The sequence below is a fragment of the Choloepus didactylus genome, chromosome 6 (genome assembly GCF_015220235.1).
Source record: "Choloepus didactylus isolate mChoDid1 chromosome 6, mChoDid1.pri, whole genome shotgun sequence".
In the NCBI taxonomy this organism is placed as follows: Eukaryota; Metazoa; Chordata; class Mammalia; order Pilosa; family Megalonychidae; genus Choloepus; species Choloepus didactylus.
In genome coordinates this window covers 148,088,602-148,111,170 of record NC_051312.1, presented here as the reverse complement: position 1 = coordinate 148,111,170, position 22,569 = coordinate 148,088,602, and the positions used below count along the sequence as shown (strand labels likewise).

The 22,569-nt window shown below is 39.0% G+C and overlaps 1 long non-coding RNA gene across 1 annotated transcript in view; it reads left to right on the top strand.

The window, feature by feature from the left end:
- LOC119538773 overlaps window positions 1-22,569 on the top strand; it is a 120,160-nt gene that overhangs the window by 19,477 nt on the left and 78,114 nt on the right. Inside the window, exon 2 of the long non-coding RNA XR_005217646.1 lies at window positions 9,159-9,293. This is a non-coding gene — a long non-coding RNA (uncharacterized LOC119538773). The remainder of the gene's footprint in view (window positions 1-9,158; window positions 9,294-22,569) is intronic.

Here is a 22,569-nt window from a genome sequence, read left to right as displayed (position 1 = left end):
GTGCGTAGGGCCTACAGGGACATGGAGGCAGGCTATTTTGGGGCTGCACACCCCTCCTTGCCCTGTCTCTGGGAGTGATGGCTCCCCACCCATGTTTCCAGCTCACAATAATATCACGGCTGCCAGCCTCTGATTAAAGGCCTCCCAGGGGCCTCGCTTGCTCGCAGCCACTCTTCTTTCCCTCTGGCCTCACCCCCATGCTACATTCCAGAAACCCCTCCCTCTTCCTGTTATTGTCCTGCTCCTTTCTGATAAGATTACATTTGTCCCTATGAAGAGGAATTTTTCTTTCCTGTACGTTAATGTTTTTCAAAGACACACTAATGAAAAGATCTCTATCCAAATGCCTGCTAATTTATGCCAAGCATCAAGGTATCTGAGAGAGGAAGAGGAGAGCTTAGGAGATGGGGACTCCTAGTTCTTTTTAAATCACTTATGAAGCCTTTGACAGACTGTTACCAAGCTTCTGATTCTGGTTTCCCACTGCAGTTTTGTTTTAGCAACAGAGAAAGGAGTTCAGCTGTGAAGGGCTCAGAAGATGTGGGTTCCAGTTCTTACTGGGCTACTGGATGTTTACTAGCTGCAGGGCTTTGGGGCAAGTCAGTTCTTAACTAGTGTCTACATCCTTGTTTGTGCAATGGAGCATTAGTACCTACCTCAGGGTTATTGTGAAAGTTAGTGAAATACCATGTCAGCCATGCTTTGTAAGTGGGAAATATAAATGTAAGGTAATTGGATCATCTGAACTTATAAATTGTGGCTCAAGGTAAGTTGCATGAACTCTAGGAAACAGGCTCCATGGAGGGTGCTGAAAGCCCAGCTGTCCGCTGCATCCTCATACTAGCGCCCAGCCATCTCTCAACAATCAGACCTTACTTGAAAATACTGCAGAAGCCAAGCTGAAAATGAGCCTTAGCAGTCCTGTTATAGATGAAGAAACTGAAGCCCAGAAAGGAAAAGCATTCCACTGCATGCTTCTTTTAACAGCAAAGCCAGGCAGGGCTAGCATGCAGCCACAACTTGGGGTAACTGCACTGGGTGCTTTCCAGTCCAACATGCAGCTTCTCCTGTCAGGAACATGATTCTGTGATTGTCCTTTCAAGCCATATTGGATCTAAACCCAAAGGACTGAGCCTAGCTTCCCTAGTGTGAAAGCAAAGGGCTTAGATTTAAACATACACCCCTCATATTTCAAGGATCTTGCTGATCTGCTGAGCTGGCAGCCTATCTTCCTATGTAGGACCTGATAGCCCTTCTGTCAGCCTTGCTGCCTGACCTGCTCTTGGCCTGGCCTGAATTCCTTGGTTGGCTTTCCCACCAGAAGTTGTGGCCACTCATCAGAAACACTTGGAGGGCTTGTTAAAGCAGAGTGCTGGGTCCCACACCTAGAGGTTCTGATTCAGTAGGCTGTGGCAGGAGCTGAGGATTTTCAATTCTATAATGTTCTGGGTGAGGATGATGCTGCTGATTCAGGGATCCCACTTTGGAAGCTCCTCTTTAGACAAATTACATCAAAATTTCTGGGGAGAGGGCCCTGACACAGTACTTTTAAAGGTCCCCTAGGTGATTCCAATGTGTAGCCAGATTTGAGAACAACTGATAGAGGGCAACTCAGATACCAGAGCAAGTGGCAATGGTAGCCCATTCATATTTTCAGTCTTCTCAGGATGGTGCATCCTGGCTCATCCTGGTAATTAGATGACTACACATCTGCTACTGTGGAATATACAATCAGAAGGACTGTAAGAATTCATTATGCCCAAATATTCCTTTCTATGCTCCTTTCATCTATTCCCCCTTTTAAAACTAGGATCTAAGCTCTGTGGGGCTAGAGCTAGAGGTAACTGCTGTGCCTTGACATTGGAAAGGCCAACTTAAATTCCCTGATGGATGCCAGGAGTGAGGTCAGGGACTGGCTGCAAGTTTCTACCCCATTCCTGTGGTCTGAGGTCATTTCTAGTCAAGAGAAGAGTATAGCAAGTCACAGCTACGGTGAAATGTGAGGTCACCATCTCATCCCTGTCATGATTAAAGTAGGCCCTTTCATGTTCAGAGAACCAGAATCTCTGGTCTTGGGGAAACCTTGTGTGGAACATGTAGTAACTTCTCTCTTAACTGAGTAAGTGAGGTGAAACTTGTTAAAGTGGAGTTAGCAGGTATTAAGCTGAAATTTAGTCATTTCTTAGGGGGAAGTAAGAGTGATGGATATGTTATAAGACCAGGCTTAGTGCACACATTTTCTTATTTAATTCTCTCAAAAAGCTTTTGAGGTAGGCACTGCATTTCCGTTTTACAGAGAAAGATTCTAAGGTTCAGAGAGACGAAAGAGTTAGACTCAAGTCTGACCTGTTCCATCCCTGAGTGTTCATGATTCCTGTCTCAAGGACAGCTCAGGAGAGGAAAATGGGAGGCAGCAGGGAATTAAGCCCTGGAAGTACTAAGCCTAGAATGCTACCAACTTCAAAATTTGGCTCTGTCCTGGACTAGGATGGTAATTGCTAAATGCAAACAAAGAAACCAACAGGAAGTCTTAAAATCACTGAAAACGTATGATTCTCACTAGATGTATCTCAAAAAGACATTAACATGATGCAGCATTTTATATATCAAAATAAATTTGGATTTGCGAATTCTGGGAACATGGCTACAAATAGTGATTTTTAGCTTGCTTTTTATCGATTAGAAATCCAATATAAGCATTTATTTCATGTTGAAATAAATGTGATTATTTCACATTTATTTTCTAAAATGTAATTTTTAGCATGCATTTTCTTGCCCTAAATGCGTGTGCTCTATTTAACCAACTCCTTATTGTAGGACTTTAGCTTTTATCCATTACCCTCATTTTAAAACAAAGTTATAGTGAAGACTGTTTACATTAATCCCCAATTCCAATTCTTTATGTATTTTTTATTCAAAATTCCTATAAATCAAATTGCTGGGTTTAATGTATGCATATTTTTATATGCTTTCTATACCTGTTACTAAATTGCTCTTCAGAAAGTTTTTGGTTGTTGTTGTTAAACCAGTTTCCTAACTTGCATTGCCAGATACTGCCAAGTCCCACCAACCCTGAAAATGCTGGATGTTAATACTTTTAAATACCAAGTAGATAGGTAAAATTTGCTGCTGTTTTGAAATTTTTGTAATTGACATCACATTCTCCTTGGGAAAAAAAAAATAGAAATCCATTTAACCAAATGAGCTTTCTACACTAGTCACAGAATAATCAACCCCACTGCAGTGAAAAATCTCAGGTCATGATTTAGACATATTACCACAAGTCCTATGCTACCTCTTTCTTAGTGAACTCTGAACTTTCTGGCTTAGAACGCCTGGATACGTGTGTGGTAGGGGGCAGGAAAGTTCATTTCCCTAAACACTTTGTGTTTTTGTACTTAAGAAATGAATATTTTCTATTTCTAGTTGTCTCCTTATCTCTCTTCCCCTCCCTATCCCCTTGTTAGCCACTTCAACTCCCAATTAACCTCAGCATCCCTGATTCTGGGGGGAAAGGGTGCAATGGAGAGCTGTATATAATACTCCCATGAGGGGGTCAGAATTTGACAGCCTTCAATAGGTTAATTTTTCAAAGCGGTAAGCTGATATTTCTGTATAAAATGCACATCTGCAGGGAAAATGGTATTAAGTGTTGCTGAATTATGGTCCCAGCCTAGGGGTCACTTGAGCAGCAGTGCTACAAGCACCTTAATGCTTTTTTGAATGAAGGCTCCACTAATTGCTTCCATATGAGTCTCCCCTCACCCCCCTCCCGCCTTCATCACTGTCCCCTCCCATCCCCCGTTGGGCTTTGGCACACACAGGAATAATGAGCTATGAAATTGTACCATATAGATTGGGGGCTGATCTTACAACAGAACCCACATTCTTTCCTGGCTGGGCTCTGGCTCTTGAAGTTGAGACAGCTTCAGGGTCAAGCCCCAGAAGCCCGACCAAAGTCCTGCCCCTCTGCTGCTTCCTCCTCCATTCCTTCAAACCACTGGGAGCCCACACTTGGACCGAGAAGGGGCCGGCAGGCCATTAATTAGCTCAACTGTTATGCTGTCTGGTGGAAGTGGGATCCAAGGGCCCTTTAAAAGGTGTGTTGGCATGTTGATGGGGAGGAGAAGAGGAGAAAGGAGTTGCAAACCTTCCCAAAATATGACACTGGAAGAATCCCCTGCTTGAGGCAAGCCAGTCCAGAAATTAGTCTTCTGAGGTTTACCAGCTCCTCATCCAGTTCATTACACAGAAGCCCGAGCCCCAGGCACACTGAAAGGGGCATGGAGAGGAGTCAGGCTGGCATCCCAGTGGAGATTACAGTTAGAAAATACTGTCAATTTGGCTGAGAAGAGGATGAGCAGCAGACCTGGCAAGAGGCAAATATTAAGAAGGAAGCCTGCATGTATCATGGGAAGCTTATGTGAGAATCTTTGACTGTCACCCAAAGCTTCTGTGCATAGCAGGTATGAGCAAATCATGAAGAGGAAAGGATGGCTCACCAAGTCTAGCTGCTTGCCTGAGATTGCTACTATATCTTATAGATGTGGCTCTAGATTCAGACGTGGAGCTGTCTGACTCCAAGACCTGGGCGCTCAAACAGAAGAGCTCAGAGGTAACTGATGTATGCTCTGGAGTCATTCAGTCCGGGGTGGGGATACTGACCCTTCCACTCACAAGCTGAGTATCCCAGACATACTCAGTCAGGTTTTACATCTATAAAATGATGATAGTACTTCTATATACTTTACAAAACTTTTGTGAAAAGAAAATAAGAATGCATAGCAAGAAGTTAGCTTAGGATGTAGCATGTACTTGGCATTCAAAAAGATGTTAGTCATTACTATTCTTTATTGTTGTCGTTACTATTTTTATTTCTCTGTTTCTTCCTCAGAACCACCAATCCTCACTGCCACACAGTCCTTGACACTCAGTCCTGCTGAGTTCCCCATCCCAACTTTTTCCGACTTTAAGGCTCAGTTTCTTTTCATGAGTCCACCTTGAAGTGAATTGATTCCCTTGAATTCCTGCCTGTCCGATTCTCTTGCCAGTAACACACACTGCCCTACACCTTTACTTATTTTATTGACTGGTATTTGTATTTTCCAGCTATTTAGTTCCCCATGTTTATGACTTTTTCTCCCTAACTAAACTTCAGGGCAGGGCCTCACATTTCTTTGGACTTCTTAGTGCACCTGGTCCTAAACCATACCAGTGTTGCTGCTCAAAGAAAGTTCGAGGATTCTCACTCATAACATTTATAATAAAGACTGCAGAATCTCATTTTAGAGACCCCTAGAGTAATTTGGTGAGATTTGTTTTTCTGAATCCTGTGTATGTTTCAGGCCCACTGCTGCTTGAGCTGGCATCAAATGTGAGGCATTGCTTGGTAGTGGAGTTCTCTCTTGAAACAACTAAATGCAGCTTTTAAATAAGAACTCATGTAAATGGAACAGTTCCAAAAATGAATCAGCTCAGACAAAATTTTTTTCTTCAGATGCCACTCTCCTCCCGTTGATTTGATTTTATAGCCAAACAGATGATTGACATTTATTTACCTTTACCCAGTCCAAATTCACACTTACTGAGTAGGGTTCTTCTAGGCACAACTTACAAAAACCCAACATAAGCTAATTTGAGAGAAAAGGATGCTTGAGGATGAATTGAAAAACCAAAACAGCTTCTGGGAATCTTAGAAACTGGAACCAGTCTTTTTTGTTCTCTTTCTTTCCAGGTGATAGATTTATTCTCTATGTTTTTCTAGCTCTGGGATTATATTTCTAAAGCCACATGATCAAATAAGGAAAGACTGTTCTCCATGAGCTCTTCTTAGAAGACTACCAGGGACAATTCTGATTGAAACAGGATTATGGGATTTTGTCATTGGCCTAGTAGAACCCCATGCTTTCACCTAGAGTCAGGAAGGCCAGCTTTGTTGCCAACCACTCTTTAACAGTCTTCAGAAAGCTGGAATAAAAGGTTAAACAGCTAATATTCCTCAAATTGTTTGTCTTGTACTTATTTGTGATATGTATTTTTTAAACAAATATATGCTGAGCACTGAAGAGAAGATAGTGAACGAAAGAGATATGACTATCTTTCGTAGCTAACATTTGAGTGGGGAAGAATGGCAATTAAATAATTCATACCCACAATGTGAGATCAGTGCTGTGGAAGGGAAAGTATGGGGTACTCCAGCAGTATCTGAAGGAGCTCCTCACTCAGTGGAGGGGCAGAGATGTCCTCCAGGAGGAAGTGAAGTTTAAGCTGAGATTGGAGAAGTCACTGGTAGTCGGCCTGGTGAAGAGGAGGGGAGGGAATATTTGATGCCTATGAGAACGCCTAGAGAGGAGAAACTAAAAAAAAAAAAAAAAAAAAAGCTCCTGTATAACTGAGACTGAGGGCCAGGTTGGGAGTGGTGTGAGGCTGGAGACAACTGCTTAGCTGAAGGAGGCCTGCTCAGCACTTCTCCTCTAGGAACCCCCAAACAGAGTCTTTATCAGAGTTCCTGAGTGCTGTGCTCATCACACTTCTTCAGTAGACCTTTCTGTGCTGGACCACTGAGTATAAAAATTAGAGAAGCTTGCTCTTTGCTATTTTCTAAAGCAAAAGCCAACTCTATACTTCATTGTGTACTGGGCAACAGGCAATGCAAGTCACTGGAATCTGCACATACAACTGGTCTTTGTGAATGTGGAGGTCAAGTTCTCATATATATCTTTTCTTCCTCTGATTATGGAACCTGCCCTATGTGTCCAGATGAAATTAACCTCACCCTTCTCTTAACTCTGTATCTCTTTATTTATATCTCTCTTGTGATACATTCTTTCTATATGCTGTTACATTTAGTTGTGTTCATGTCTTCTCTTCACTACTGTTCCCTGAGAACATATCCACAAATAATTCATCTGTTTTCTACTTCTTCTACAGGGTATTTCCCAGAGTAGGTGCTTACCAATAATATTAATGCTAACATAGTATTTAATGTGTTCCAGGTCTATTCTAAGTGCTTTACATTATAAACACATTTAATTCTCATCAGAATCCTATGAGGTAGGAAATAATAGCAAAATTTTTCAAATGAGTAAACTGAGGCACAGAGAGATGAAGCATTTAGCTCAAGGTCTCAGAACATGTAAATGCTGAAGACAAAATTGGGACCCAAGCAATCTGATGCCAGACTCCAGGATCTTATCCACTATTCTATAATGCCTATTGAGTACTAGAAGAATGAATGAATGAATGAATGAATGAATGACAACAAACTCAAAGCACAGGACCCTGTAATTGGAGCTGCCAGGAAGAAAGCCCAACAATACACAAGGTTGAAAGTATCTCCCTGTAAAACCATCAGGTGAAGCTGGTCAGTTAACCATGGTTATTATAAGACCTGGTTAGAATCTTGGAAGTATTTTGCCAGGGTTACAAGGCAACTCCCCAAATCTCCACTGACTCCCCTTGCAATATGGACTTTCCAAAGAGAGTAACCCTGAATTCCACTATTCCAAATTCCAAATGATTTGTAATTCTCCTGATTTCCCCAAATTCCTCAAATCATTCATAAGCATCCTACCTTTATAACATAAGAGTCATAAAAGAGCCATCAGTATTTGAAGGTAACTTGTTTGCCTAACAAGTTATGGGGCAAGTTTGGGAGTCTTTTCTATTCTGTTTAAAATGAATGATGTTTCTTAAGAGTGTTTAGCTTAGCACTCCACTGTGTGTTTAATAACTTTTCATCTCTTCAGCTGGTGAAGGATGAGCCAGGGGATTGATGTTGCTGTAGAGTTAATGGATATTTTATTCGAGGTATATGATAGGATAATCTCAGGCATGGACCTTTGGCCCAGAGTCCCTCCAAAATCTCAGGTATCTGTGGATATTCAGAAGTTTCTTCAGCTCCAAATTACTCTGAAGATTCTGGTTTCTGACATCTCCAATGAGAAATGTCGGTGTATTTTTAGGGTTCTTATACAGGCTGAAAAACCTTGCTGGGAACTGCCTCATTTCCCTATGGCATCAAGCTATATGCCACAAGCTTCTGGAACCAGATTATGGATCAAATCCATCCCCTTAGTGCAAACATGTGGCCAAGGTCCATATCACTAAGTATATAATCCCATTGCCAATAGACCAGAAGGGGGATTTATGATGTTCTTGACCGGAGAGAATGGAAAGAAACAAGAAAATTTAACCAAAACTGCCTGAGCATTTCTCTGGAAGCCACTGACTCCTTCTAAAAACACTGGTGAAAGAAGTTGAAAAGTCAATGCTGAGAATAAAGCAGATGTAGGAAAGGGGTGGGGGGTAGCTCCCAGGGCCCCAGCCCTGCAGCTCGTGATGCAATTCTAAAGTCTCTGTGTTTCATTTCTTGTCCCTAGAGGGGTTCTAGTTAAAACTACTGGAGCTAAATAGTCACAAACATTTCTATTCATTTATGGGCCTGAAAACTGGACCAATTTGTTTTAAAACATATTTACATTGTTGAAATAAGCTTTTATGGCTAAACAATACATCATAAGCTATAGACTATTGGCTTTTATTTATTTATTTTTATTTATTTACTCATTTATTTATTTACTTTTAATTGCCATTTCATGTCCATTGTCCATTTTGCTATTGGAGTATTGACCATTTTCTCATTTATTTATAAACATTTTATATGTTTATTAACTACATACTTTTTAAGAATATAGTTTTTCAAGTCTCCTCTGCTTGTAAAATACCACTCACACAGTTTATGCTTTATAAATGCTTGATAAATAAATTTTTTAAAAAAGTTTGCTCTTTGAGGGTATGGCAGAGATTGCCAGTTTTCATTGTCAAAGTCTAAATACACCGTAGCTTACAGTAAATTTGCTGCAATAAAAGATGACTCTCAAATCTCTGTGGCTTAGAATAACATTCATTAATTTCTCACTCATATACATACCATCTCTGGGTGTGCGTTAGCTCTGCTCCCTGTCTTCTCTATTTCAGGACCCAAACTGCAGGAGCAGCCACTAAAACTTCTACAGCATCTGCTTAACAAAACGTATGTCAAGTCTGCATAAGTGGTGCAGGGAAGGACCCTGTAGAGATAAGTCCAGTAGAGAGAGACAACAAGTATTTTGAGCAAATAATACAGTCTATCATCCATTCTCCCTTTCTTTCTGCAGTAACAGACTCCGGAGTTTTAGCTGGGCACAAGGCTGCCCTGCCAAAGACTACATTTCCCAACCACACTTGCAGTTGAGTGTGACTACATTTTTAAGTTCTACCAATGGAATTCCAGTGGAACTGTGACCGTCAAGGTAAGAGGTGGTTCTTCCATTCGCCTTCTGCCCTATCCTCCTCCTGACTAGAATACAATTAATTTTGATGAATTCCAAATTATCACTTTTTTTATTTTTTGCTTTTATGGATCTTGCTTTTGATTTCTTTGCTTAACACAAGGTCACAAATGTCTTTTCCTGTGTTTCCTTCCAAAAAATTTATAGTTTTTATCCCTACATTTAGTTCTACAATCCTTTTTGAATTAATTTTTGTATAGGGTGTGAGATAATGGTCTAAATTCATCCACTGGCTTGCAGATATCCAGCTGTTCCAATGTCATTTCTTAAAAAGACTGCCCCTTTGCTATTAAATTTCTTTGGCACGCTCCTAAAAAATCAAATGACTATGAATGCAAGGATTTATGTATAGACTCAATTCAGTTCTATTGATTTTTTGTATTTTTTATGCCATTACCATCCTGTCTTGATTACAGTTACTTTATAGTAAGTGTTGAAATACAGAACTATGAGTTTTTCCACTTTGATCTTCTTTTTCAAAATTGTTTCCACTGTTTTGAGTCTTTTGCATTTTTATTTAAATTTTGGGATCAGCCTATCAATTTCTGTAAAAGCCCTGCAGGAATTTTGATAGGGATTTCATTGAATCCATACACCAGTTTGAAGAGATTTCAATTCATGAACATGAAATGGCTTTCCAGTAATTTAGATTTTTAACAAATTTCTATCTGCAGTAGTTAAATTTTTGTAGTTTTGTAGTTTTCAGTGTACAAACAAATCTTGCAGTTTTTTGGTTACATTTATTCTTAAGAAATTTTTTTTCTTTTTGATTCAATTGTGAATGGAATTGTGCTCCTAATTTTACTTTTAGATTGTCCTTTGCTAGTATATAGAAACACAACTAATTTTTGTGTATTGATTCTATATTCCTACATTCTGTGGTCTTCTTGAACTAATTTATTAGTTCTAGTTCTGTGTGTGTGTTCTTTAGAGTTTTCTACACACAGGATTGTATCTGTAAAAAAGAGACAGATTTACTTTTTCCTTTCTTATATGATGTATTTATTTCTTCTACTTGCCTGATTGACCTAGTTAGACCATCCAGTATAATGCTGAATCCAGTATAATGGAGCGAGTATATATCCTGATCTACAGGGGAAAGCATTCTGTATTCTGCCATTAATTATAGTGTTAGCAATAGGTTGAAGAAGGGAAGTTCGCTTCCATTTCTAGTTTGATAAGGGTTTTTATCATGAATGCATGATAAATTTTCTGAAATGTTTTTCCAACATCTACTGAGTTGACCATATATTTTTGTGTCCTTTATTCCATTAAAATGATACATTAATTCATATTTGAGTGTTGCATTCCTGGATCATGTTGTATAAGTATTTTTATATGTTGCTGGAGTTGGTTTGCTAATATTGCATTAAAGATTATTGTGTGTCTATTCACGGGAGTAGATGGTTTGTTGTCTTCTTTTCTTGTTATGTATTTGGCTGGCTCTAGTATGAGGGTAATACTGGCCTTGGAGAATGAACTGGGAAGTGATTCTTCCTCCTCAAGTTCATGGAAGAATTTATGAAGTGTTGCTATTAACTCTAACAGAATTAATATTAAATATTAATATTAATATTCATAGAATTGTATTAATAGAATACACTAGTTAAGCTATAGAGCCCTGAGCTTTTCTTTGTGAGAAAATTTTAAATACTAATTTCATTTCTTTACTTGATAGGTGTCTTCAATTTTTCTATTTCTTCTTAAGTAAGTTTTGGTTATTTGTATCTTTCTATAAATGTCTATTTATTTATATTAAACAGTTTGTTGGCATAAAGTTGTTTATAGTATTCCCTTTCACATATGTGAGATCTGTAGTGATATTTGTTTCATTCCTGATTTTGGCAATTTTTTGTCTTCTCTATTTTTGTCTTAGTCAGTTATTAAAGATTTATTTATTTTGTTGACCTTTTCAAAGGACCTACTTTGGGTTTTGTTTTAGATTCCCATCTACTATGAAAACTACCACAAACTGGTTGGCTTAACAACAGAAATTTATCGGCTCATAGCTTCAGAGGATAAAAGTCTTCTTTTCTCCCAGGATGTGCTGGTTCGTGTATATTATGTCCTCCCAGAAAAAGCCATATTCTCTAATACAATCTTGTGGGAACAGATTGCTTAATATTTTTGGTTAGGCTGTGACCTCTTGATTGAATGTGTCTGTGGAGATTTGGCCCCGCCCATTAAAAGTGGGTCTTGATTAGTTTACTGGAGTCCTTTAAAAAGAGCTAATACAGACCCAAATGCTGCTGACACTTAGAGATGCTTAGAGATGCTTGGAGTCACGGACAGAAGGACATTTGGAGATGCTAAGCTAAGGATGCACAGGACAAAATGTCCCAAGAGCAGCTGAGAGAGACATTTTGGAGGTGACCGTTGAAAGCAGATGCTTAGAGACATTTGGAAATGCTAGCCCAGAGTTTGCTACAGAGAAGCTAAGAGAGACAAGCCCAGAGACATTTGGGAGAATGCCGTTTTGAAATGCAACCTGGGAGCAAAGGAACCTGCCTTCCCAGTTGACAGAGGTGTTCTGGACACCATTGGCCTTCCTTTAGTGAAGATATCTGTTTGTTGTTGCCTTAGTTTGGACACTTTTATGGCCTCAGAATTGTACATTTGTAGCCAAATAAATCCCCTTCATAAAAGCCAGTCCATTTCTGGTATTTTGCATGATGACAGCATTAGCAAACTGGAACACAGGGTAAGTAATATTTTGGCTGGCCAACAATCCCTGGGTTCTTTGACTTTCCTGTCATTGAGCAATGCCCTGCCTTTTTTTTTGTCCAGATTCCATTGACCTCCAGCTTCTGGTTCCTCCCTGTGGGCTTTCTCTAAGAGGCCTCCTTTAATAAGGTTAAGACCCATCCTGATTCAGTTGGCCATATCTTAACTGAAAATAACATCTTCAAAATCTCCTGTTTACAATGGGTTCAAACTTACAGAATGGATTAAGATTAAGAACATGTTTTTCTCTGGGGTACAGAACTCAAATCTTCCAAAAGTTTCACTGATTTTTCTCTATTGTATTTCTGTTTTCTCCTTTATATCATTATTTCCATGTATATTACATCTGTATAATAAATGCAGTAATACAGTGTTATAATTATTGCTTTATAGAGTAATATCTTTTAAGGTAGTTATGAGAAGAAAAGGGGAAAAAAGTATTTATGGAGTATTTTATATTAACCCACATATTTACTGTTTCTGGAGCTCTTCATTTCTTCCTATGGATTCAAGTTGCCTTCTGGTGCCATGGCCTTATTCCAATATAACTCCTCTCCTTCACGTCTCTTTTAAGCAATGATTATGATATGTACATTACATCTTTATATGTTATAATATGAAAATACAGCTTTATAATTATTGTTTTATGCTACTGTATTTTATATTTGTTAAGAGGAGGAGAAAAAACATATTTATACTGTTTTCTGTATTTTCCTGTGTAATTGCCTATACTGGCACTTTGTCTTCAGTGGCATCATGTACTTTCATTTTGGAGGATATTCTTATTAGTATTTCTTATAAGGAAGATTTACTACCAAAAATTTCTCTGTCTTTGTTTACCTGGGAATATGATTTTTCACCTGCATTTTTGAATGATAGTTTTGGTAGATGTATACTTTTTGGTTGGCATTTTTCTTTCTGTACTTTGAATATGTCCTCCAAATGCCTTCTGGCTTCCATTGTTTCCCATGAGAAATCAGCTGCTAATTTATTTACATAATGAATGATTTTTCTTTCAATGTTTTCAAGATTTTCTTTTTGTTTTGGCTTTTGACAATATATATACGATTTTTCTAGGTGTGGATCTCTGTGTGTTTTCACTACTTGGATTTCTTAAGATTTTGAATATGTATTTTAATGTTTTCAACAAATTTGGGAAGTTATGGACCATTATTTCCTCATGTATTTTATTTTTGGGTGACTTTCTCTCCTCCTCTTCTCATCCCCCTCCCCCATTATGTGTATGGTGGTATGCTTTGTACTTTCCCACAGGTCTCTGAATATCTGCTCACTTTTCTTCATTCTTCATTTTTGCTGATTCCTGCTTCTGCCAGCCCAAATCTGCTGTTGGTCCCTTCTAGTGAATTTTTCATTTCAGCCAATGTACTTTTCAACTCCAGAATTTCCATTTGATTCTTTTATATTAATTATAATGCTTAATACTTGCCAATATTTTAAAAAATCCTTTAAGTTTTAATTAATTATAGATTCACAGGAAGTTGCGAAAGTAGGAGAGAGATGTCCCTTGTATACCATTCACCCCATCTCTCCCAGTGAATACATTATACACAGTTATAGTTCAAATTCAAAACTAGGAATTTGACAAAGATATAATGTGTGTGTCATTTTATCACATATGTAGATGTGTGTAACCACCACCAGAATTAAGATACAGAACTAGTTCATCACCACAAATATCTCCCATGGGATACTCCTTTTTTGTCATACCCAACTCCCTCCATCTACCACTAACCCTTGGAAACATCTGTTTCCATCTCTCAAATTTGTCATTTCAACAATGTTATATAAGTGGAATCATACAGTATCAGTATGTGACCTTTTAAGACTATTTTCCACTAAGCCTAACACCTTTGAGAGCCATCTAAGTTGTCGCATGTATCAGTAATTCAATTCTTTTTATAATTAGTAGTATTCCATGCTATGGGTGTACCACAATTTGTTTAACTATTCGTCTATTGAGGCAATTTTGATGTTAATGGTTTTTGATATTACAGATACTGTTGCCATGAGCAATTGTGTACAAATTTTTTGCAAACATAACTTTTCATTTATCTGGAATAAATGCTCAGGAGTGCATTTGCTAAGTTATCTGGTAAGTATAGTCTTTTTAAGGTACTGCCAAACTATTTTCCTAAGTGACCACCATTTTACATTCCCACCATCAATATATATGAGAGAGTAAGTTTTTATGCATCCTCAACAGCATTGTGTATTATCATCATCATCATCATCATCATCATCATATATATCCTAAGAGGCATATAGTGGTATTTCATTGTGGTCTTACTTTTCTTTTCCCTCCTTTGCAGTAACAAGCTTCATAGGGACAAGCCACAAGATCAAGGGCTGCCTTCTAAATTGGTAGTCCCCAATGCTTGTGAAACTATCAATAATTCCCCAGTTAGGGAAGTCTAATATTTATGTATTTTCCCAAAGTCCCCCAGAGAGGCTTTGCAAATCCATTTTTATTCTCTGCCCAAATTACTTTGGGATGTATCGGGGTTTCACATTAACCTGTACAAACCAACAAATTCTCACTCCTTATTCAAAATTCCATGTAATTATGGTGTATGAGTAAACTGACTGTACAAATTAAATTATCTGGTATGCTACAGAAAATATATTTTGCACCAAATAAATGTATCTTCTTTTGGTCTGACACAGAATTTGCCAATATCATCCTTTAACCTTTAGTCTGATTTGCCTTAGTCCTAACCAGATCCACTTCACTTGTATCCATAATTGAATTCTGAACTCTTTTTAGCTTTTTTAACAGTTGCTGTATGAGGTAATACTGACACTCATAGCTGCCAAACTATAGCTCTGAGTCTCAGATGTTACAGAGATACTTGAAATTCTAGGAACAGTCCAGGTTATACACAAAGAGCTCAGCATCTCAGAATTTAGAGATAACCATTACAACTCAGGAATAGATGCAACTGCTGTAAGACTTTACAATCCAGGACCTTTACAATAAGTCTTCTCCTGATAACCTGTGTTCTAAGATTCAATTCTCAGAGTTTGCACACTATAGTTAGTCTGTATTAGTGAGGCATTATAATGTTTGTCTTTTTGTTTCTGGCTTATTTCACTCAAAATGTTGTCCTCGAGATCCATTTGCCTAGTCACATGCCTTACTGTCCTTGAATCTTGACCATACATTTCCATCTTAGATATTTAGGACCTGTAGAATATGAAGAATATTAAAATCTACAAAATGGTTTGTTGATGACCAGATTCTCTGTGTTTCTTCTGGCTCAGAGATGGCAAAGATACACCCTTATTTCTTTTCCTTTAGGTAAAAAGAGTTGCTGGAGCAAAAGTTTCCACTTCCACCCTTGTGTCCTTAACAAAATTTCAAGGAAATCTCTTTGGTCATAGGCAAGCCTTTACCAATTTTAACAGCACCATATCTTCAGATAAGGAAAATCAATGGTCACAGTGACCTTAAACTGCCTTAGACCCCCAGAATGGTTCACTTGTGTCCACCTTTTAAAGCCCAAACATCTGCACACCTTACTCTTGTAAGGCACCATAAAATCCCCAAAGTTCTTCCAGAAGGCCCTGGCCAATGCTGAGAGTTCTCTTTACTGAAAGTGTCTTAGTTTGCCAGAGCCTCTATAACAAATAGCATACAATGGGTTGGCTTAAACAATAAGCTTTTATTGCCCCATGATTTTGAAGGCTTGGAGTCTGAAATCAAGATATGAACAAGGTCATGCTTTTTCCCAGAGTCAGTTGCATTCTGGTGATGGCAGCCCTCTATCACATGGTGATCTCCCTTCTCTCTGGTTTCTTCTGGCTTCTGGCTTTTACTAACTGGCTATCTGAATTTCCTCTCTTTACAAGGCTTCTAGTTATATGTAGTGAGACCAACCCTGATTCAATTTGGCAGCATCTTGACTAATAATGCTTACAAAAGCTCCTATGTACAAATGGATTTACATCCACAGGAATGCAAATTAAGACTTGGACATATCTTGTGGGGTACAGGATTCAATTCCCTATAGGAAATATGGGAATTGGAAGAGTTCTAGGTTGAGAGCCTAACCATTTTAGATAAAGCACTTTTTTTAGGGGAGTGGGCACTCATCCCTGAGGATTGGGTACTGCAGAGAGTGCTAGTGATATAGCACCGGTGACTTTCATGGGGTAAAGGGACATTGCCTGTGTCCTCCTGGCTGATTTCTGTCTAGCAGCCAGTGTTCTGCTGCTGTAGGGAGGTCATGGAGAGGGAGTTGAATATGACTGAATTTTCCATCTGAAGATATCTGTAAGCATAAGAAGAACATTGGGTGCACAGTGGGGATGGGTTTGGGGCCTTATACTTGGATAAACTGGATTTCTGGACTTCCTACTATTAGGGTTATGTGGGTGCTTGATTTTTCAATGAATAATCTGGAATAGTCTATTTTTATTGAAAACCTGGTAGAGGAATATTTGACTTAAATAAGGAGGTTGAAATGAATTTAATTTAAAAAATCACCTGAAATCAAATTGCATAGCCACATTGTCAAGAGCTGGAGATCAGGCATATGCTGCAACTAACAAGACTGAGGCAGAAACCAGGCTTTGCCTTTAGTTAAGGCAAGGCTCCTGTTCCAGGCAGTGCTGGCTTAGTCATAAGACAATAATCCCATGAGGCAAGAGACACCATTCTGGTAAAGTTTTAAACACCAGATGGCATGAGTGAGGTGTGCAAAGTTAAAACATCTGCAGATTTTCTATATAGAATGAAAAATAATGAAATAAAAAAGCAATGGAACTCATAAAGTTTATGGATGGCCTTTGAAAGGGGATGCGCAAGACACATACAGACACTAGAAAGGAAAAATTTAGTACTTCAAAGAGATCTGCATTTTTTTCTGGAAACTTCTTTTCCACATCTTTACAACACATATTTTTTCTGTTTTAAAAGTAATTATAGAAAGTTCTAAAAACCTAGAAAAGAATAAAGAAGATGATATAAATCCAATATAATCCCCAAATCCAAGGATATATCTGTTCTCATTTCAGTATATATATATATATATATTACATCCTTTCAGCTCTTTTTTTCCCTAAGTATATGCATGCATGGATCCATTTACATAAGATACTATGTGTATATACTTATATATGTACACAGATATATAGACCTATGCATATATAGTCACTATACTGTTAGTAATTTATTGATTTTATAATAAATTCATAACTTATAAATTAAACAAAAATAAATTTAAATAAAAAATTAAATATAATTTAAAATTAAAATTAATTTATTTTAAATTATTTTATGGAGGCATTTTCCTAAATTCTTAAATTGGTTCTTTGGGATCATGGTTGTAATGATTGCACAGTGTTCCAAAAATTTATGTAATGAATTTAGTCCTTCTCCTTTCAATGAGCATTTTTTTTCTATTTGTTTTTACCATTTTGAAAAAAAATTGTTGTGAACATTCTTGTCCCTGTAGCTTTGAATGCATGTATAATAACTTCTTAGGATAAATTCTATCAAATGGAATAGCTGTGTTAAAATGTTTGAACATTTGTAAGACTTTCAATTCATGTTTCAAATTTACCGTTCTGAAATGTGATAGTGAAAATTAAAAAAATATGATGGGGTAGATGATTCGGGGATTTCATAAAGATGTTTTTTAAAGTAATATTTATTGAGCAACTCTTTTGTGCTAATAACTATTCTAGGTAATGGGAATATATAGGCAATAAATCAATATCCCTATTCTCATGGAGCTTATATTTAGGGAATCAGGATCTACTCATAAAAATAAAAATAAACAATAGAAGTCAGATAGAAATTAGAGAATTAAGAGATGAAAGTAGATGAAGGAATAAGGGATACAGGACTTAAGTCAGAGGTATCAGGAAGTCTTCTCTGTGTATTTAAGCCATTGAACCACAATCCAAATGACCTTTTAGTGCTAGAATTAGAGACAGCATCAGCAAAGCGAAGGTAAGGATGTGGGAGATTTGACTAAGGATTCAGAGTGAAAGGGATACATTTGAAGCTTGATTGCCTGTGACATCATCTTTAAACTTGAAATTTAGAAATAGGGAGGCAGAGGAAAAAGATGCAATCTATGACCTTGGGAAATCAGGAGGTCCACGTCTCCAACTCCTTTCTGCCTTCCCAGCCCATCCTCATCTCCAAACCAAAAAATTGCCAATCTGCAATAAATAACCAGGAATCTGAATAAATAGTAAAATGCTCCCAAATACTCTGTGTTGGGAGTAGAGGAGGCAAAAAGGCAAATACCTAAAGTCCCAGCAGAATTCAAGGTACAGCCTTGTACCGGAGCTCTGGGGGAAAAGCTGCTAATGGCCTCAGCAAGAAGTCCTGGCTGCCACACTCAGGAAGGCTTTTGGGGGAAGGAGGTTCCTGGGGTCCAATTCGCGCTGGCCCTTTGCTATGTTACCCAGTTTTCCAGACCCAAAACACCTGCCTCCTTATAAAGGAAGAGAGGGGGCTTGGTCAGAATAAGCGCACCTCACCCCACATCCTAGCACTGGGAGTGGCCAGTTGCTCCTTTTGGGAGTACACGTGCCCCAAATCCAGGGAAAAGTCTAATCAGTTCCCCAAAGCAGTAAGGCCAGCACCTCCTTCAGCCTGTTTGGGGAGTGGAGGGGCCTCAGAGAAGCAGAGACAAAGCTCTCGGCACTGACAGGACCCAGGGCCTTGGAGCTCATCTATGGCTGTCCCACCCCTATGTGAGGCTCCTTTTGGTCCCACTCATCCTTTATGGGACCCATCCCTTATGGGACCTTGAGGCCTAGGGAATGACAACTCTTCAGCAGTGCTTGGATCCCAACCTCTGGAACAGAATCATCTGAATATCCTTTTCCCTTGGAGCACACACCACCCCAGGGAGAGAAGGAATCTGCAGGAACCTCTGGAAAAACACAGATCTCCCTCTTCCCCATCATTTCTCAGCAGCTTTTGGTTTCCAAGAGTGTTGTCATGGAGAGCAGATGGAGATGAGGGAGATCAGGTTCTCATTCTGGCTCTGCATGTGTGATTTTAAATTTTACCTCTTTGTTCTCCATTTCCAGTCTGATTTGAAAAAAAAAAAAAATCAGGCATCAAAGCAGGGAGGTTTGAATAAGAATCTAAGGTTTCTAATTGTTCTCCATCCTAAGTCTGTGAGTAGTCCAACTTCTCTCTTCTGCTGGCATTGCAAATCAACATTTGTAAGTCTCATGGGATTCAGGTTCACAGTGAGGCCTGCCTGAGACATATATTGTAGTTTGATAAACCTGCTATATTTCTGTAATATTACATCTTTTATATTTGTCTTTTAGTGGAAACAAGTATACAGATTGGTCTCTTTCCTCTAAAGCACATTTTTGAAACTCAGAGACCAGGTGCCAAGAAACAAGTGATCCCATAAGAATTTCTTTTTGACACTGCTGAGGCAAAAGGGTCATTTTAAAATTCCACAATCATGGAACAGGCTCAGCCCAGAGTTTGAGGCATGGAGCCTGATTAATTGGACTGTCACTCCTAACAGTTCTGAGCTTTGACTTTTTCATTTGCCAAAAGAAAGAGGTGGGAGGGGGGAGGGGGAAAAGGGGGAGGGAAGGAAAAGGGGAGGGAGGGAGGGAGTCATTCCTACACTTAATTTTCACAATCTTTAACCAACAGAATACGACAAAGGCTGAATATTTCTCAACCGTGGCTTCCTTCTCCCTATGATGCTGAACCACACTGGTCCTTTTCAGTTGTCAGACTGAACTAGATGTAGTTTAAAATTTGAATGCAGGAAACCACTTCCATGCACACTTGAAGCAACACACACACACAATCTTTTAGACGCATAGACACATGAATACACACTCACAAATCACATAAACACCTCCCTGCAGAAAAGAAGGTATTTGAGAATCTTAATTAATATTGTTTGTTAATTTTTTGGAGATTCTTTTAGAAGATAGATTTTTATTTTCATTATGTGTTTGTGTTTGTCTTCCCATTCCATAATTAACTATTAATAGCTGTATTTATCATGATGGCAATAATAGCTGGCAATTACCAAATGCTTATTATGTTCAAGACTCTGTGCTACATAAAATATCCTTCTCAGAAATTCTGTAAGATCGATAGGCATAGGGGAGATTAAATCCCTTGCCCAAGGATGCACAGCACTTTTGCTCGTTCTCAAATCAAGAAATTTCTGGTCCCCAATCCTAAATTTTTGGCCACTTTCCTCCAATCCCTCCCACCCATATGCCCAAATTACAAATCTCAAATGACTAAATATTTTTAAAGCCAAATGACTTTGAATCTGTAGTCAAACAATAACTTAAGCACCTACTCTGAATTTGAAGTGGGCTCCTTTCTAGTTAGAAGCAGTGAACAGGTATCATCCCTTCCTAACCTTGAAGCAGGGAATGAGCCATGTATTACCAGTTGAACTGTATGATATGTTATATGATAAAGCAATGGAAATGGCAATTTAATATGGTTTTGCATATCCAAAGTACCATATGTTTGCCACAAACCAGGATATTTCAAATAGGAGCCAGGAAGAAAATGTGAATATGTGAAGAATTAAATTTAAAAGTCAAGGACACATCTGGACATGTGAAGAACTGAAGACATGCCTGCCTAAAGGCACTAAAATAAAAATAAAAAGTAAAAACAAACTGGCTGGCCAAAAAAATACATGTCTGCCAATTTTCAACCCCTAGTTCAGAAAAAAGATTAACAAGTAATTACAAAAAAGGGAATTAGTTAATGACTGGAATTTAAGGTAAAGTCTTAAGGCAAGCCTTTACAAAAGGAAGAATTGAAATAAATCAAAATACATGACATGGCCATGGACCATTTATTCTTAAAGTATCTCATCCTGTAATATTTTGGTAGAGTATAAGAAAGCATGAATACTTAATATCATAATATTTTGGACAATGTGACACCAGCCTCATTAGAATAGGTGCTACCTTGTATGATAATAAATTAACAAATATTTATCACACACCTATATGTACACGTACATTTATGTGAGCTTTGTCAGGTGTCATGAGAGATAGAAAAGAATGTGATAATCCAGAGTTCTTGTGCTCATAAAATTGACAATTTGATTCTTTTTAATTTGATTTTTAACTGTTACCGAGTATTTTTTATATCCAAACTGGTGTTAATGTCAAGGGGGGAAAAGCCAACATCAATCCTGGTGGGGAATTTGCTGCCTGAGCCGTCTATAAAACCACTGCTCTTTCTCTGTCAAACGGTGCCAGCCTTTCGTCCACCGAGGTCCTGCTTGTGGTGCCCGTGTCCTCCAGCTCTTCCCAGGATGGTTTGGTCCACTGCTGGGAGGGGGCGGGCGGCTCACCCCAAATTAAGGCAGCGCTGGGAGTGACAGATTAATGAGTTCAGGGCTACCAGGGCGCTGTCTGCCCTTTCAGAAGGCAATCAAGTCAAATTATCTAGGAGAAGAATCTAGGCTCATGGCTGAGGGGGCTTGCAAATGAAAACCAGATTCAGTCAGAGGCTGACTCAAGAAAGCCCAGGAGCTTCATTAAAAAATAGAAAGTAAAAAAGGAATTCACGGTTGTTCCACACCCCCAGACTGCTTACTTTTACATACTTGGCTTTCTATCTTTTTCATTTCTTCCCCTTTTCTGTTTGTTTGTTTGTTTTTTCCTCCCCTGATTCTGCTCAAAAGAGGCTGAGAACCTCAGGTTCAGGCACAGGCGAATATACTGGTGTGGGCATGGAGAAGGGGGGCAGGAGAAGGGAAAGAGGGGAGGGAACGCCGGCTCGAATGTAGCTGGGCCCTGGGTGACCTTCAGGCAGGAATGAGGGGAGGTGGCCAGAACGTGGTTTGGATCTAAAGCCAGTCCGGAGGCAGGTCATTAATGGAGCTTGTAAAATGTACTTGAACGCTTTAGGCTGGTGATCACTCCCCAGGGGACATTTGGCAATGTCTGGAGACGTTTTTGGTTGTCACCTCATTGGGAAGGGGGTGGGAGTTTGCTACTGACATCTCGTGGGTAGAGGCCATGGAGGCTGCTAAAAGCCTGAGACTGCACAGGATGTTAAAGTTACCTGATCCAAAGCATCAACAGTGCCCAGATTGAAAAATGCTACTTTAGGCTGAGACGCGGGACTGAATAACAAGCATTCTAGAAGTAGGAAGTGGGGGATGGAGCTGCTTCCAGCTGCCCCTGTGCAACCCTCTCACGTACTGTGTGGTGAGAATCTCCTGGGCCTCATTTGACACTGGAGGCTGGAGCAGCTTCAGGCTGCCTTTTCCAGGGAAGATCTCTTCCCCTTGGAAATGGAACAGCAGGAGAGTCATTGGACGACAGCCCTGGTCCTTTCATCCAGCCTTTTCCCTTTCTCAACAGGATCATCTCCAAGAAGCACCTGTCCTGGAAGGATTCTGCGCCCCTTCTCAGAGGCTGTTTCTTGCCTGCCCTCCCCACACTTAACTATGTGCCTAGGGGGAAATCAGAGGGACTTTAAGGGAGAAAAAAACCCAGTAGG